The sequence below is a fragment of the Rhinatrema bivittatum genome, chromosome 5, assembly GCF_901001135.1.
Source record: "Rhinatrema bivittatum chromosome 5, aRhiBiv1.1, whole genome shotgun sequence".
Taxonomy (NCBI): Eukaryota; Metazoa; Chordata; class Amphibia; order Gymnophiona; family Rhinatrematidae; genus Rhinatrema; species Rhinatrema bivittatum.
The window spans coordinates 8,377,596-8,394,580 of NC_042619.1; the positions used below are offsets into that span (position 1 = coordinate 8,377,596).

At 49.2% G+C, this 16,985-nt stretch overlaps 1 protein-coding gene across 1 annotated transcript in view; it reads right to left on the minus strand.

Annotated features, from left to right (window-relative positions):
- Window positions 1-16,985, minus strand: part of PGAP2 (post-GPI attachment to proteins 2) — a 162,617-nt gene that overhangs the window by 98,614 nt on the left and 47,018 nt on the right. The window lies entirely within an intron of this gene.

A 16,985-nucleotide genomic window follows, 5' to 3' on the forward strand; every position in this document is an offset into this window, starting at 1 on the left:
CCCCCACCACCACCACTGGGTGAACTGGAAAACCTCTGGGGCTGGAATCCCATGAACTGGAGCACCTATACAAACTGCAAGGCCCACAACACCCTGGCAATTATTTAACTAAGAGGAGAAGTGGAGTAAACAGCACACACATATAGAGGGAATCACAACAAAAAAATGTGCGGCATACAATATACTGGACAATAACAATATGACAACAAAACAATTATTTATTTTACATTTGCACATTGAATAGTGTGCATGGCATTCGATGTATAGTACACAATATTATAAGTGCGACAGGGCCCCGACACGGCCGTGTTTCGCTTCCAGCTGCATCAGGGGGACTGAATTTTGTCAAAATCTACAAGATGAAAATTATATAAATTACTGTGCAGGTAGGCGTCCACACAAATCACACCACATTTGTATATATATGTAGCTAGAAAAGACCAAAGCAAAGCACAGGTAAATTGTGAAACTACAAAGCAGGTAATAAGAGGCAAGGACAGTAACCGGCATGTAAAGTGTAGCTAGGGGGCAGAGAGGGAAGGGCTGTAGGGGGGAACACAGGATTAAGGTATTGTTAACGTCAAAGAATATTACCGATTGAGTTAAGGACTAAGAAAGGTGTCTAAATGACACTTACTTGTATATTGTGTAAAACAGATGATTCTAACTGTTAAGGAACCTGCTGGAATCATCTGAAACAGATAGACAAGCTAGACTAAGACATCAAATGAGCAGAGGTGCCTTCAGAGTTTTGAAAAAGTATGAATGCTTAGACGGCTATAGGGAGCTATGTGTGTGATTGCCATTGTAATTAGCAAACCGATCAAACAATACCACTGTATTATTTCTTCATTTTGTTAGTCAGCCAGTGACTCACTGCTCTCTTGATTATCAAATGTTGGTACCTATTCAAACCAAATCACACTACCTCAACACCTTTCCAAGGTGAGTAACTGAACTGAACTTTTCAACCTTTTTACTTAGGTATACACTGCTCCTAGCTTATTTCTAGCTTCTAGCTACTTTGTTTTAAATACAAACACTCAGTTCTGCTTACTAGTTGCCTTACAGACTTTTAAAAATAAACACTAACTACTGCTTACTGACTGACCATTTAAAAATACAATCTAACTTGTTTATTCTCTGCCTTACTGACTATTAAAAGCACAAACACACTAAATAATATTCCCAAATAGTTAACTGCCCCAATACGTTTGGAAAAAGACAATGTCCCAAGCAAAAACTTACTGATTCCTTTCATCCACCAGCAAGGTGATCCTCTCCTCTCAGTGCTCCCATTGGAATGTGGGTTACTGGGCTCTTCCTTTGAAATATATACTGTGCTTGAAGGTAAATTAATGCAAAACAATCCCTTTGGTGATTTACACTACAGTTAGTTTTCCTGAGTGACTCACTGCTATTCTGATTAACAAACAATGGTACCTATTCAAATCAAACACACAACCTTAACACTTTAGTTAGTCAGCCAGAGTGACTCACTGCTCTCTTGATTATCAAATGTTGGTACCTAATCAAACCAAATCACACTATCTCAATACCTTTCCAAGGTGAGTAACTGAACTGAACTTTTCAACTTTTTTACTTAGGTATACACTGCTCCTAGCTTATTTCTAGCTTCTAGCTACTTTGTTTTAAATACAAACACTCAGTTCTGCTTACTAGTTGTCTTACAGACTTTTAAAAATAAACACACTAACTACTGCTTACTAGCTGCCTTACTATTTAAAAATACAAAGTCTAACTTGTTTATTCACTGCCTTACTGACTATTAAAAGCACAAACACACTAAATAATATTCCCAAATAGTTAACTGTGCCCCAATACGTTTGAAAAAGACGTATTGGGGCATCTATTTTCCTAACCGGCACTGACCGCCATGTCTCCTGGGCACCCGATGCCAAGGCGGCACTAGGGATGCACAATTTCCCCTTTCGTCTCCTCTTTAACGAGACGGCTGATTGGCCTACTGCGCGGATGCCCGTTTTTTGCTCAGCGATGCGGCATTGGCCTTTCTACGAGTTAAAGACCCCTGAGGGACTTTCAGGAAGGAGGAGAATGAAGAGGACCCTAGGCTGCAGTCTGCCCCAAGCAAAAGGCTGGATGCTGGCATTTATGAAATTCCACAGAAAGAGAAGACCAGGCAGATGCAGGGCATTGTTTCCTGTGAAACTGAAAAGATGCCTCCAGCTCAAGGCATCCCCCCAGGGTGCCGAACTCTGCTTCAATAGTGCCCCAGTCCAAGCTCTCCCCCTCCCACAGATCTGACAGCTCAGCTGCTACAGAAGGTGGAGAACAGAGCACAGCGTGCCCATGCTCGCCCCACCCACCCGTCCCCGGCAGACCTGGGAAGGCACTCAATAGAGTACATGGGTATGTTGACCCGCATGTCCACCCCGCCTCAGAACACAGGTGGCACAGAGTTCACTTCCTCGCATTCATTGTGTGCCTGAACCGGAGGAGCGGGGCAGGAGCAACAGTGGATGATGGCTTCTGCCCCAGGAGGATCCGTGGACCTGCAAGGGGGTAACAGCAGGGAGGTGGGGAGAGCAGGGTGGGTGGGCTGGGAGGAGGGAGCCCTTTCCTTCTTGCTATTTATTTTGGTTTGTTTAAGGGGAGATGGTGGCAGATTGTGTTTGGGCAGGGGAGGCGCGTTTGAAGCATCTGAGTCCAGGTGGAAAGAGCGGGGTGAGGAATGTGCTGGAATGGGCAGCAGGTCAGGCTGGGCCTGTGAGGGAGGAAGGGCGTGCTGGGGTCAGGTTGATGGACGGATGGGTGGGTGGGCAAAGTGTACTTGGAGTCTGGCTGGGGAGGGGGATGAAACTGCTTGGGCAAAGCTAAGGAGGGTGGAAAGGTGTGCGGCGGTTGGACTGGAGAGGCAGACACGCTTCTGCTAGTGATTAAAATAAAAGAGAGGAGAGGAGAGGAAAACATTTAAAAATGCTAAGTTGAGCAGCAGGGCCGGCTTGCATGCTGACGTTACCAGTAGTGGCCAACTCCAGCCCTCCAGAGCCTCAAACAGGCCTGGTTTTCAGGATATTCACAATGAATATGCATGAGAGAGATTTGCATACAAAGAAGACTGGCCTGTGTGTGGCTCTTGACAAGCAGAGATGGCCATTCTTGTTATAAATGTTTACGGGCCAGTTATGCAGGTACAACTGGGCGGCGCCCGAGTGGATGCCGCTGCCCTGCTCACCTGGGGCAGTCCATGAAGAGGGGAGCCAGGCCGCAGGCCTCTTAAAGAGTCAACGCCCCGTCCGCGGGTATGGAGGGAAAAAACTGCATCTGCCCCGCTTTACGTTTCCCTCGGCTGCGTTCCTACCACTAGAAACGTGAGCCCAATCGTAATGCAGAGTCTTAGGGGCGCTTTTATATTTCTAGAAACACCACGGCAGGAAAAGAGCAGTTTATGTGGCCCTTAAAATCCCCATCCCTGCCTTGGAGTCCCCCTGCACTTGTCCCAGGCTTTCTTGAATTGGGACACTGTATTTGGTGCTATAGTAATGTTTTCCACTCTTAGCCACTCTGGATCTGTTTTTTGGAAAAGGGGGACGGAGCTGCGAGTTACTGGGTGCCAGGAGGGACTCTTTCCGGCCAGCCCTGCTTTTGAACTCCCATCCCAAAGCCGTGTGTGGTTTGTGTAGTTCTTGATTCCCCCCCCCCCCCCCCATGCATTGGAACGGGGCGGTCAGAAATCCCAGATTGTCCCAAAGTCTCCCTCCTGAAGCAGGGTAACTCGGCAGCTCTGAATCTACATAAATCAATCATCTTAATAACCCTTAATGGTTGTGGTGGTGCTGGGGAGAAGCTCCTTCTGCTCCCCTGCTCTTCCACAGAAGGGGCCCAGGAGGAGAGACAGCAGCCAGGGAGGGGGACCTGAGCAGAGCAGGTAGCGGATGCTGTGGGTCGCAGCAGTGGGAAGGTAGATGGTAAATGCATTGGCTGCTGTCGTCCAGGCCATCAGAGCTGCACTGACATCCTGCTGTCTAATTGTAATGAATTTTCCCCACCTCCTCGTTCTATTCTGTCAGCACGCACTTCTGGGTATAGGGATGCAAACTTTCTTCCTAATAATAGTTTGAATTTACAGTGTGGAAACTGGATCCAAATACACCTTGCAGTGCAATACTTCAGAAAGAGGGAAGAGAAATATTAGGATGCTCATGAGCTAATTTTATTATCACACTAGTATTTTATAATAACAGTTGGGTAAACAGGCACAGGGCAGTCTGCCCAGGCATAGGGTTTGCGAGCACAGTTTAGATGTGAATAGAGGCCCGAGAAGATGACGTCACTGCCCAGCGTCACAGAGAAGGTCAAACATGGAGGGGCCGAGCGCACTGTTTAACCTTATGCTATAAGGGGATTAGCGCGTTTGGGACATGGGGGTCCAACCCCGCACCAAACTAACAGCGCTCATCACATGCAAATGCACAGCGCTATTGGCTGCTCTCCCCAGATCTCCTACCCCCCCAAAAAAAACCGTGCACCCAGAACCCGCACATTTTTACGCTCAGAGCAGTTGTTAAATCACAAATGGATTGTGGGAAACAGCAGAGGGAAAAGCCCCTGTGCCGTGTGGTTTCCACCCGGGTGGCCCCGGTTCTCCTGGTCTGGGAATGTTCCACTTAGGAGCAAACTGAGACAAGGCAGGGAAACCTTTCAATTACTCAGGCCTTGTTAGGCTGTGGGAATGGCAGATGACGTTATTAATGGCACCGTGACCTTTCTGTCCCAGCCACCTTAGCTTCTACAGCCAGCCTGGTGTCCCGCCAGTGGTGCTTTGCTTGTTCCACTGACCTCTGTGCCACAGACAGGCTGCTGCCATCTTTGGCTATGAAAGAAAGAAAGAAATCCTTCTTGGAAGGAAGGAGAGAGAACCCAAGTTTTTTGCAAGTAGGGGTGTGGTACAGAAGCAGGCACCCCCCCGGACTCCAGCAGTACCTGTTATACACTTTCCCCTTGCGTACGTGCCCTTGCCCAGTAAGATACTGCTCAGGATGCCTTTGTCTCCCCACAGTTTCTGAGTTAAGGATTTTCTATGCAAAGGTCATTGCTGAAGCCAGGTGTGGTGGGGGGTCAGTCTTATCTCTGACCATCCCTTCTTCACAGGCTCCCTCCTCCGTCTGTGCTACTCTCAGCAGCTAAGCGTTTCCAACAATTTGCGGTTTCTCTCCTTGACTCTGTTTTATAAGAAGCAAAGAAAATACAAGGAAAGGGGATGCAGCTCTATCCCTGCCTTGACCACTGAGAAGGCGACAGAGGTGGAGCCTTTGCTCACAGCTCTACTCTCCCAAATTATCCCAAAGGGGATGCAGCTCTATCCCTGCCTTAACCACTGAGAAGGCAACAGAGGTGGAGCCTTTGCTCACAGCTCTACTCTCCCAAATTATCCCAAAGGGGATGCAGCTCTATCCCCGCCTTAACCACTGAGAAGGCGACAGAGATGGAGCCTTTGCTCACAGCTCTACTCTCCCAAATTATCCCAAAGGGGATGCAGCTCTATCCCCGCCTTAACCACTGAGAAGGCGACAGAGGTGGAGCCTTTGCTCACAGCTCTACTCTCCCAAATTATCCCAAAGGGGATGCAGCTCTATCCCCGCCTTAACCACTCAGAAGGCAACAGAGGTGGAGCCTTTGCTCACAGCTCTACTCTCCCAAATTATCCCAAAGGGGATGCAGCTCTATCCCTGCCTTGACCACTGAGAAGGCGACAGAGGTGGAGCCTTTGCTCACAGCTCTACTCTCCCAAATTATCCCAAAGGGGATGCAGCTCTATCCCTGCCTTAACCACTCAGAAGGCGACAGAGGTGGAGCCTTTGCTCACAGCTCTACTCTCCCAAATTATCCCAAAGGGGATGCAGCTCTATCCCCGCCTTAACCACTCAGAAGGCAACAGAGGTGGAGCCTTTGCTCACAGCTCTACTCTCCCAAATTATCCCAAAGGGGATGCAGCTCTATCCCTGCCTTAACCACTCAGAAGGCGACAGAGGTGGAGCCTTTGCTCACAGCTCTACTCTCCCAAATTATCCCAAAGGGGATGCAGCTCTATCCCCGCCTTGACCACTCAGAAGGCAACAGAGGTGGAGCCTTTGCTCACAGCTCTACTCTCCCAAATTATCCCAAAGGGGATGCAGCTCTATCCCCGCCTTGACCACTCAGAAGGCAACAGAGGTGGAGCCTTTGCTCACAGCTCTACTCTCCCAAATTATCCCAAAGGGGATGCAGCTCTATCCCCGCCTTGACCACTCAGAAGGCAACAGAGGTGGAGCCTTTGCTCACAGCTCTACTCTCCCAAATTATCCCAAAGGGGATGCAGCTCTATCCCCGCCTTGACCACTCAGAAGGCAACAGAGGTGGAGCCTTTGCTCACAGCTCTACTCTCCCAAAGGGGATGCAGCTCTATCCCCGCCTTGACCACTCAGAAGGCAACAGAGGTGGAGCCTTTGCTCACAGCTCTACTCTCCCAAATTATCCCAAAGGGGATGCAGCTCTATCCCTGCCTTGACCACTGAGAAGGCGACAGAGGTGGAGCCTTTGCTCACAGCTCTACTCTCCCAAATTATCCCAAAGGGGATGCAGCTCTATCCCCGCCTTGACCACTCAGAAGGCAACAGAGGTGGAGCCTTTGCTCACAGCTCTACTCTCCCAAATTATCCCAAAGGGGATGCAGCTCTATCCCTGCCTTGACCACTGAGAAGGCGACAGAGGTGGAGCCTTTGCTCACAGCTCTACTCTCCCAAATTATCCCAAAGGGGATGCAGCTCTATCCCTGCCTTAACCACTCAGAAGGCAACAGAGGTGGAGCCTTTGCTCACAGCTCTACTCTCCTTGCCCTGTTTTCTGTCCTGTTCTTCATCTGTGAAGCCTCCCTCTGCTGCCTTTTCTCCTCCACATTTCTGGGACCGGCTTGCCCTGGCCCCCTACCTCCCTCACCGGTACCCCCTCCCCCCTCCCCATACTCTTATCTGCTCCCACCCCCAGGCTCTTGCACATCCCTCCTCTCCAGCCCTATCTGCCCTTCATACTGCCCTGACCACTACTCTCTCTCCCATCTCCCCCATCCTTACTCTGCTCTCTAGCTGCCTTTTTTTCCTGCACTCCCACATATGCAGAGAGGGGCAAACAGGGTTCCTTCTGGTGCTGACAAATATGCAGCATCACTGCTGGGCTTACTAGAGCTGGATCTGTCTTTTGCAGAAGGTTTTGACTGATATTTCTGTTCTCTTGTTTTGGGTTTTTTTTTTTCTATTCTTATGTTGCAGGTTATAATAAACCTCATCGCTCGTCCATGCTGTACACGTAAAGGGGCAAACACCTTCTGCACTTCCTTCTGCTGTTTACGGATCTCACGCCGGAAAGATGCATCACTTTGCTGACAGCTCTGCCTATCTCTGGCCCGTCTTCGCTCATCACTGCTGTACACGCTTTTGGATACAGGGCTACCGCACAGCCAGCAGGTGTGAAGGCTTCTCTCACACTCAAATGCCTGTTCTTTCTTTGCTCATCACTGCTGCCTGTGATTACTAGTAACAACCCGCCCCCGTTATTTTTCTGTTGATGTTTAATCTCCCCCACCCCTTTCCCAGGACCTACCTTCCTTCCTCTTCTGTTGTGCAAGACGTGCACAGGACAATTCTTAAATGCATTTGTTCCTGTGTTTTTCAGGTGGGTGTCAGTATCCCTGCTCATCACCTTTTCATGCAACAGTGGCACCTTTTGACCACTTCTTCTGGAGCTGAGGCTTCTGATTATTGCAGGCCTCGTCTATTCGCAGAGACTGCGCCATCCACATAACAACATGCGAATGTGCTGTATTGTGTCAGAGCGAGGGTCCATCACGCTCAGCAGCAGGAGCCAAGCCAAACTGACGAGTAGCCATACATGAAATGCTACTAGGCAATGGTCAATTTAGTTTAATGCTAAATCAACCATTGTTATATTTATTTATAGGTTATGTCCATCAATTGCTAGTCATGTAAGGTACTCCCCTCTGGCACAACCATTCCCCTCCCTCCTCCTCCTCCTCTCCCACACTCCTAGCTAAGGCCAGCAGACGGCTGGGGGAATGGGATGCATCCCAACACAACAAAATCCTTTGTTTCACCACACAGCCTTCCTCCGGGGATATTTGTCAATCACTCTCGGACTGAGATGTGTGCGCATATAGCAATCCCAATGTACAGCACAGACAATTGGGGGGGAAAAGCTTCCAAAACGAGCTGGTGTCTAATTTCCAACATGCCGTCTGCAAACATGAGAGGGCAGTGGGCACGATCCCCACCCGATGTTCTATTGAGATAGCGCTGCTCTTTTGTGACCAATTCCAGTTTATAATTGAAACTATATAAAATTGCAAGGTCCGTGAAGATTTTAAAGGCGATAATGCTGTGTCCTGGTCGGAATGGGACACAAAACAACAACGATATCTCATTGACACTAACGCTAGTGAATGGATTTACACACACAGTACATTCGTATGCGCCTTTTTTCCTTGCGCACATCCCCCTATAAGGCTTTGTGCGGGGAAACCACGTGTACATGGGCGCAGAAACCCACGGAGCTTCAGCACACCTTATTACATCAGCCCCACTGAATGGAGGATTTCAACATGTCCATGCCAACGCTGAGCTCCTGTTCCTGGCTGATGACTCATACAAACGGCAGTTTTCCACATCCCACGCTACCCTGGACAGCTAATGCAACATTTCCTGCGCTTACCAATGCAGCCAATGGAGCAGCACTACATTTCCCGCTAAGAAAAAACCCATTACAGCTGCTCAGCGCCCGAACAACAACAGTTGCTGGGCGCCCGATGGCATACATTCACGACCAAGTAAAGCACCCAGCTCCTATTGCCACTTGGGTGCTGAGCTAGGCGCTTACTTAATAGTGAACGTATGCGATTGGGAAAGCAGCGCTGCTCGAGTGGCTGCAGTGTTAAGCATGGGAAGTATAGCATTGGCTGTACAGGACAGCGTGGGAGACCGGAAAATTGGTTCTTACCATCTAATTTTCGTTCCTGTAGCACCACCGATCAGTCCAGACTCCTGGGTTTTGCCTCCCCTCCAGCAGATGGAGACAGAGAAAGTTTTACAGACAGTGCTACGTAACCCGAGGTGCCACTTGCAGTCACTCAGTATTGAACTGTTCCCAAGGCAGAAGTGAAAAAACATAATAATAATAATAATAACTGTTGAATTAAGTACTCTACCCCAACCAAGCAGGGTGAAAGAGAAACCTGGAAATCCCAACCATGCGCACACAAAAAAATTGTGCAGGACGCAAAAGAGCCTGTGCCGTTCTTCAGAGAAATTAGAACTAAAAAACAGATCGAGTGCACTCTCCAATTCCCCTCTCCCATACTGGGCAGGACTCTGGACTGAGCCGTGGTACTGCAGGAACAAAAATTAGCAGATAAGAACCAATTTTCCTTTCCCTCTACGTTCCCAGATCAGTCCAGACTCCTGGGATGTACCAAAGCTTCCCTAAGACAGGTGGGGACTGCTCGCATTACACTTTCACCAAATCCCATGGCCTCTGGTGCCTGGATGTCCAAAAGGTAATGTCTGGTGAAAGTGTGCAATGACTGAGAGAGGAATATCAAGTAAGAAAAGGGAAGTGATTATTCCCTTGTACAGGTCCTTGGTGAGGCCTCACCTGGAGTACTGTGTTCAGTTCTGGAGACCGTATCTCCGAAGAGACAAGATGGAAGCGGTACAGAGAAGGGCGACCAGGAAGGTGGAGGATCTTCATCGGATGACGTACGAGGAGAGATTGAAGAATCTAAATATGTACACCCTGGAGGAAAGAAGGAGCAGGGGTGATATGATTCAGACTTTCAGATACTTGAAAGGTTTTAATGATCCAAAGGCAACGACAAACCTTTACCATAAGAAAAAAATCAGCAGAACCAGGGGTCACGATTTGAAGCTCCAGGGAGGAAGATTCAGAACCAACGTCAGGAAGTATTTCTTCACGGAGAGGGTGGTGGACGCCTGGAATGCCCTTCCAGAGGAAGTGGTGAAGACCAGAACTGTGAAGGACTTCAAAGGGGCGTGGGATAAACACTGTGGATCCATAAATTCAAGAGGCCGCCAATGAAGAGTGGGGGACTTGCCAGAATGATGGCTACTGCCTGGAAACAATACCCTTATTAAATAAACATACACATGGTTACTGTGACTCCAACATCACTCTAAGCTTCAACAGCAAGAGGAAATATGGAAAAAAGGATTTGCACTCACAAAGAGGGGAGTAGCTGGCTTGTTACGGCGGTTACTACCCCAAACCAAATAAGCCTGATACTTCACTTTCAATGCATATCCAGCATAGTTCTCTGCTTCAACAGCAGGGCTGAAGAAAAACTGATACTTCACACATCCAGCAGAGCTCTCTGCTTCAACGGCAGGGGAGAAGAAAAAAGGGTTCGCACTCACAAAGTGGGGAGTAGCTGGCTTGTTACGGCGGTTACTACCCCAAACCAAATGTGCCTGATACTTCACTTTCGATGCATATCCAGCATGGCTCTCTGCTTCAACTTTCGATGCATATCCAGCATGGCTCTCTGCTTCAACGGCATGGGAGAAAGACTGATACATCACGCATTTCCAGCATAGCTCTCTGCTTCAACGGCAGAGGAAAAGAAAAACAACCAATAAGGGCTGTATAACATAGTCTGGGTAAAACAAATAAGCATGGATGTAGCTTGCTTATTGCGGCGGTTACTACCCCTACTACTCCTAACTAATCAAGCTAGACATTTCACTTGGATGCAGCTCCATCACTGCTCTCTACATTAATGGTGGGGGTGGAAGGGAAATAGAACCAAGAGGTAAGAGAAACAGATAAGTAGAGAGAAAAAATGTGTGAGGCTTGCTGGGCAGACTGGATGGGCCGTTTGGTCTTCTTCTGCCGTCATTTCTATGTTTCTATATGTTTCTATGACTTCCACGTTGCTGCTCGACAGATTTCTTACAGCAAAACTTGCTGACATTCGGCCCAAAATATTGCCTGAGACCGAGAGGAATGTGCCCTGAGACCAGCCAGGACAAGATGCCCCTGACCTATATAAGCAGAGCTAATAGCCTCCTTCAACCACCGCGCAATGGTAGCTCACAAAGTCTTATGATCCTTTTGGCCACACTCCACAGCACAAAAAGGTGATCCGATAGGCGGAAATCATTTGTAACTTTCAGGTAGTATAATAAGGCACGCCGCACATCCAACTGACGCAATTCCCTTGGCTGAGGAGGAGGAGGATTCAAAGTGGAGAAGGATGGAAGTTCCACTGATTGATTCAAGTGGAAAGAGGAAACCACCTTTGGTAAAAAGGTCGGGGCCGTATGCAGGGAGACTCCCGTATCCGAACTCCTCAAAAAAGGCTCTCTACATGACAAGGCCTGAAGCTCAGAAATTCGACGAGCTGAACAAATCATGACAAGAAACACCACTTAAGGCGAGGGCCTTTATGGAAGATCACTTTAGGGGCTCAAAGGGAGCAGCACAAAAGCCCTTAAGGACCACATTAAGGTTCCAGGATGGATAAGATTTCCGTATCGGAGAACGCAAATGCTTGGCTCCCCTAAGAAAATGCACCTGGATGAATTGCCAGTGAAAATCCATCAACTCTGCCCCGAAGACAGCCTAAAGCCGCCACTTGAACCCTGAGTGAGTTATAGGAAAGACCTTTGATCAACCCCTCCTGTAGGAAAGCCAAAATATCCACCACAGAAGCTCGCCGAGGGTCTACCTTGAGCTACGTACATCACACGTCAAATACTTTCCAGATTCTCATGTAAGTTAGAGAGGTGGACGGTTTCCTAGATTGTAAGAGGGTCACGATAACTCCTTCTGAATAACCCTTATTCCTCAAACGCTCCCTCTCAAAAGCCAAGCTGCTAAACAAAATTAATAGGCCTGATCCAAAGAGACAGGGCCTTGACACAGAAGATTGGACAGATGAGCCAGCCATAATGGACCATCCACAGCCAGGTTGACCAAGTCTGCGAATCATGGCTGCCTTGGCCAGTCTGGGGCTACAAGGACCACCTTGCCTGGGTGGATTTCTATACAACGCAAAATCTTGCCTACTAAGGGCCATGGGGGAAAGACGTACAGAAGGACTCCTGTCAGCCAAGGCAGAACTAATGCATCCACTCCTTCTGCCCCTCTTTTTCTTTACCGACTGAAGAATCATGGGGCTTTGGCATTGTGAAAAGTCGCCATCAAATCCACTCACGGCCTGCCCCATTTTCAGAGGATGAGCTCTATCGCTTCCCCCAGTTCCCACTCTCCAGGGTCCTAACTGATGCCAGCTCAGAAAGTCTGCTTGCACGTTGTCTGAGCCCATTATGTGAGAAGCCGCAATATGATCCAAGTACTTTTCCACCTGGAGATCAACTCTTGAGCTTCCTGAGCCACTGCCTGGCTTTTGGTATCCCCCTGCCGGTTGATGTAAGCTACCGTGGTCGCATTGTCCGAAAAGACTCGCACTGGCTGGCCCCTCACTAGGGGGGAGAAGCTCTTCCAGGGCTAAATGCACAGCTCTTGTTTCCAAGCAAAATGATAGACCAGGAGGCTTCCTCCGCTGTCCACTGGCCCTGCACAGACTGGTTCAGACATACCACTCCCGATCCGGAGAGACTGGCATCTGTGGTGATGACTGTCCAAGTCGGGAGTTCCAGGTCCACACCCCACCGTAGCTTGTCCGGTAGAAGCCACCAGGCAAGACTGGAGTGAGTGAACTCCAGCAAGGGTAGAGGGAGCTGGAAGAGTTCCAATTGTGGGTCCCACCGGGACAGCAAAGCTGACTGTAGAGACCGCATGTGTGCAAATGCCCACAGAACCAACTCCCAGGGTAGAAGCCATGGATCCAAGTACTTGCAAATAATGCTAGACCTTGGGCACCCGCTTCTGCAATAAGCTGCACACTTGGAGTAGTAATTTGGAAACCTGATCTTCGGAGAGGAAAACTTTTCCCAACTTGGTGTTGAAAAGCACCCCCAGGAACTCCAAAGTCTGGGAGGGAACCAGCTGACTCTTTACCAGATTTACTATCCAACCGAGAGAGAGTAGCTTTCCGACTTTGCTCGGATCAACCAGTCATCCAGATAAGGATGAACAAGGACACCGTCCCTCCGGAGCAACACAGCCACCATGACCATAACCTTGGTGAAGGTCCTGGGTGCCGTTGCCAGACCAAAGGGTAGGGCGCAGAACTGGAAATGTCCCCCCAAAATCCTGAACCTGAGATATCTCTGATGGTCAGGTCGGATGCTGATGTGCAAATACGCTTCAGTCAAATCCAGAGACACCAAGAACTCTCCTTTGCACACCGAGGCGATAACCGATCGTAAGGTCTCCATTCGAAAATGAGGAACCTCAAGTGCGACGTTCACCTTGAGATCGAGAATGGGTCTGAATGTGCCTTCCTTTTTGGGGACCACGAAATAAATGGAGTAACGACCCAGACCCCATTCGCATAGGGGTACGGGTATGATAGCCCCAAGCTGGCATAGCCGAGCAATGGTTTTCCGCACCACTAGCTTCTTTTCCTGATAAGAGCAGGGGGAGACAAAGAACTGACCTCTTAATGGACAAGCAAATTCTAAAGCTTAGCTTGACTTATCACATTTAGGACCCACTGATCCGAGATGATCTTGACCCACTCCTCTTAAAAGAGTCAACCATCCTCTGATCACTGGAACTGAGGAGTAGGCCAGCCTTGCCTCATTGCACGGACTTGGCTCCTCCGCCAAGGGAAGGGGCATCCCATGTCTGGTCTGCATCACCGAAATGACTGGTTCCAAGAAGACTGCCTACTCGAGGACTGTCACTGAGATCGCCCTGAAAGCCTGGACGGGCGAAACTGTCGACAGGTTCTGAAGCGGGAACGAGAAGGCAGGGAGCTGTTTGCCCTTGGCTTGTCCTCCAGAAGCTTGTGGACCTTGTTCTCCTGGAGAGACTTGATCATCTCCTCCAAATCCTTACCAAACAACAACTTTCCTTTGAAAGGCAAGGATCCCAACTGGGCCGTGGACGAGACATCAGTCGACCAGTTTCTCAACCATAGGTGGCGCTGGGCGGAAACCGCCATCATAGTTCTTCAGGAAGTATGGATGAGATCATAGAGGGCATCGGCATTGTACTTCACCATGGCCTCCAGTCGCTCAGCTTAGTGGGAGTCCGACTAAGAGAGGGACATGTCCGACTGTAGCTGTCGTACCCAGTGCAATCCCGCCCTCTGCATAAAACTGCTGCACATAGCAGCCCGAATGCCCTGGGAAGACACTTCAAAAATTTTCTTGAGGTGCACCTCCAGCTTCCTATCCTGAAAATCTTTCAAACTGTCGCTCCGGCCACGGGGATGGTTGTCTTCTTAGTAACAGCAGACACCGCAGCATCCACCTTTGGGATCTTCAGAAGCTCCAGTGCGTCCTCGGGAAGGGGGTACAACTTATCCATGGCCCTGCTGACCTTTAAGCCGGTGTCAGGAGTATCCCACTCCCTGAAGAGCCCCAGCAGGTCTGGATCCACTGCTCCCAATTCCGATGGCTCCTGCGGAATTTCAATACCCAGCTCTTGCAACACAGCAGAGAGAAGGGGAGCCAATTCCTCCCTATGGAACAGTCTGACCACTTTAGAGTCATCACCTTTAACTGCTGGGACCTTCGATTTCCTCCAGATCTGTGTCCTGGTCCCCCAGGGCCAGACCTGGGCCCGAAGGAACATGTGCTGGGACTGCATCCGCCCCGGTAACCTCAGGAGAGTCATCTGTGGCAGGCAACGGGTCTGGGAGCCCGTCTGATTCTGGTGGCCCCCAAAGGGCGCTTGGCCAGAGGAACGGACGCATCTTGTGAAGCCCTGCACTGCCGGGACCTCCGAGCTTTGTAAGGTTTGTGCAAAAGTAGCACAAAGTCTGAAGAAAATGAAGAGGCAGAGGAATCAGACTCTGAAAAATCCCCTTCGTCCACTAAAGGAGGCTCCCTTGCCACTGGACCCCCACAGGAGGGCCCAGGCTCCGGCGACAATGCAGGAGGGAAATTTCTCTGTGCGGCAAACCTGATGGAGGACAAAATGGCCTCCATTCCCGTGCTGAGTGGGAAGGCATCAGTGACGGAGCTCTGTGCAGGGGAAACCCTCCCAGGCTCATGGCGTCAGGGGGGCTTGCCCGTTGCTGCAATCCCAGAAGGGCCCTCCCCACCGGCGAGGCATCCGGAGCACTGTCCGTCGCAGGACAGGCACGCGCGAGCGTCCCCACACGCAGTACAAGCTGCGGCGCACGGCATTGCGATCAGGCCCGGGGAACTTGGGAGCCCCGCCGGAGTAGTCAATCGTTGAACGCCGGTTTGCACGGATATGTTGGGGAACAGTGCCGTCCCACGGCCTTTCCCTGCAACTGCTGGCGCTTTGCGAAAAAAGGGTTTTTTTCCTTTTGTTTTGTTTTTTTTTTTAAGAAACTTTACCAAACAAGTCCTTCCCTCAAGAATGGCCGGAGACTCCCGAGGTCCTGCAGGGTGAGGGAACTGGGACCTCCAGGTTTCAGCCCTGCACATGGGCCAAGGACAGAGCAAATGAAGGGCCACCGACCCCCTGCTCGTCCACCGCAGAAGCCGGGGGGAGGGGATGACCCTGCCAGGATCAAGCAAGCCCCTGGGAGGCTCAGTGATGAGAAAAGGAGAAGACCTTTTTCCTTTTGTTCTTCGGATGAAAAGGTTTCTGAGTTTTTGGGGTTTTTTTTTGTCAGTCCGACTGCAGCCTTTGCACCTCCACCATCTGCTGGAGGGGAGGCAAAACTCAGGAGTCCGGACTAATCTGGGTACGTACAGGGAATGTACATTTTCATTTATTAAATTTCTTAATTGCTCAACACAATGAAGGCCTGAGCGATGAACAGAAATACATACATAAATATAAACTCAGATAAAATTAACTAAATAAAATTAACAATGTAAAAACAAAAATTGCAAATTAAAACCACCATAAAATCAGATAAAACAGAAAGTAATAAACATAAGGGAAACTATGAAAAGTAACATAATTAAACCAATTTCATAAAATCCTTAAGCGAAGATGACTGTAGCACCATTACAGCTGCCTTGCGGTGTGAATTATGATCCCTGAACATAAATTGCCATTTTTGTCATGAACTCACAGTTATTCATGTTCATAAACATAAATTGCAGTGACATACTTTTGCTGAAGAGGGAGATGTGTTTATGGCCAGAACTGGACTAAGTGCCCAAACAGGTATATTAGCTAGGTGCCTTTCTGAGCGCCCAATCGTGCAGACTTTTCTGCCACAAACAGAAGAGCACGAGCGGCCTGATGAGCGCCTATCTCGACTTCAGAGTGGCCAGCGTAGCAAAGCGCTTTTCACGGTGACCAAGGCACTTCCCTGGGCGGACAGATACACGGCCAGAAGAGCGGCAAGATTGTTGTGAATTAGCGCCCATGAAAATATTTGCTATGCTTTCTGCAGCACAGTTACTGGAAATATTAAAAATACTTTCCAGGGTCACACTTTCACTTAATAGGGAGACCCTTTCACTCGCTTTTATGCGCAGATTATCGGCGCGGGTTTTCAGCGAGGATGCAGCCGCTTATTACATAGGCCCTGTACCACGCTTAGGTACGCACATTTTTCTGTATGTTTATGCATTTCTGTGCGCAAGTCATTTGCATAATTTGTTTTTTACATCCCGTGGAAGCGGCAGCTTCAGCGGCGCGTGGTGATCAAAACCCGCGCACATAACGAGCGCCTGTTTTTCACCCGGTCTTATTACATCAGCCCCAGTATGCGGTGACAATCCTAAAAAAGCAAACAGAATATTAGGAAAGGAATCAAGAATGAAACAAAGGATGTCCTAATACCTCTGAGTGCTCTACACCGAGCCCTTTCAGTTTTTGTCTGTCTCCACCTGCTGGAAAGGAGGCTCAACCCATGGTCTGGACTGATCCGG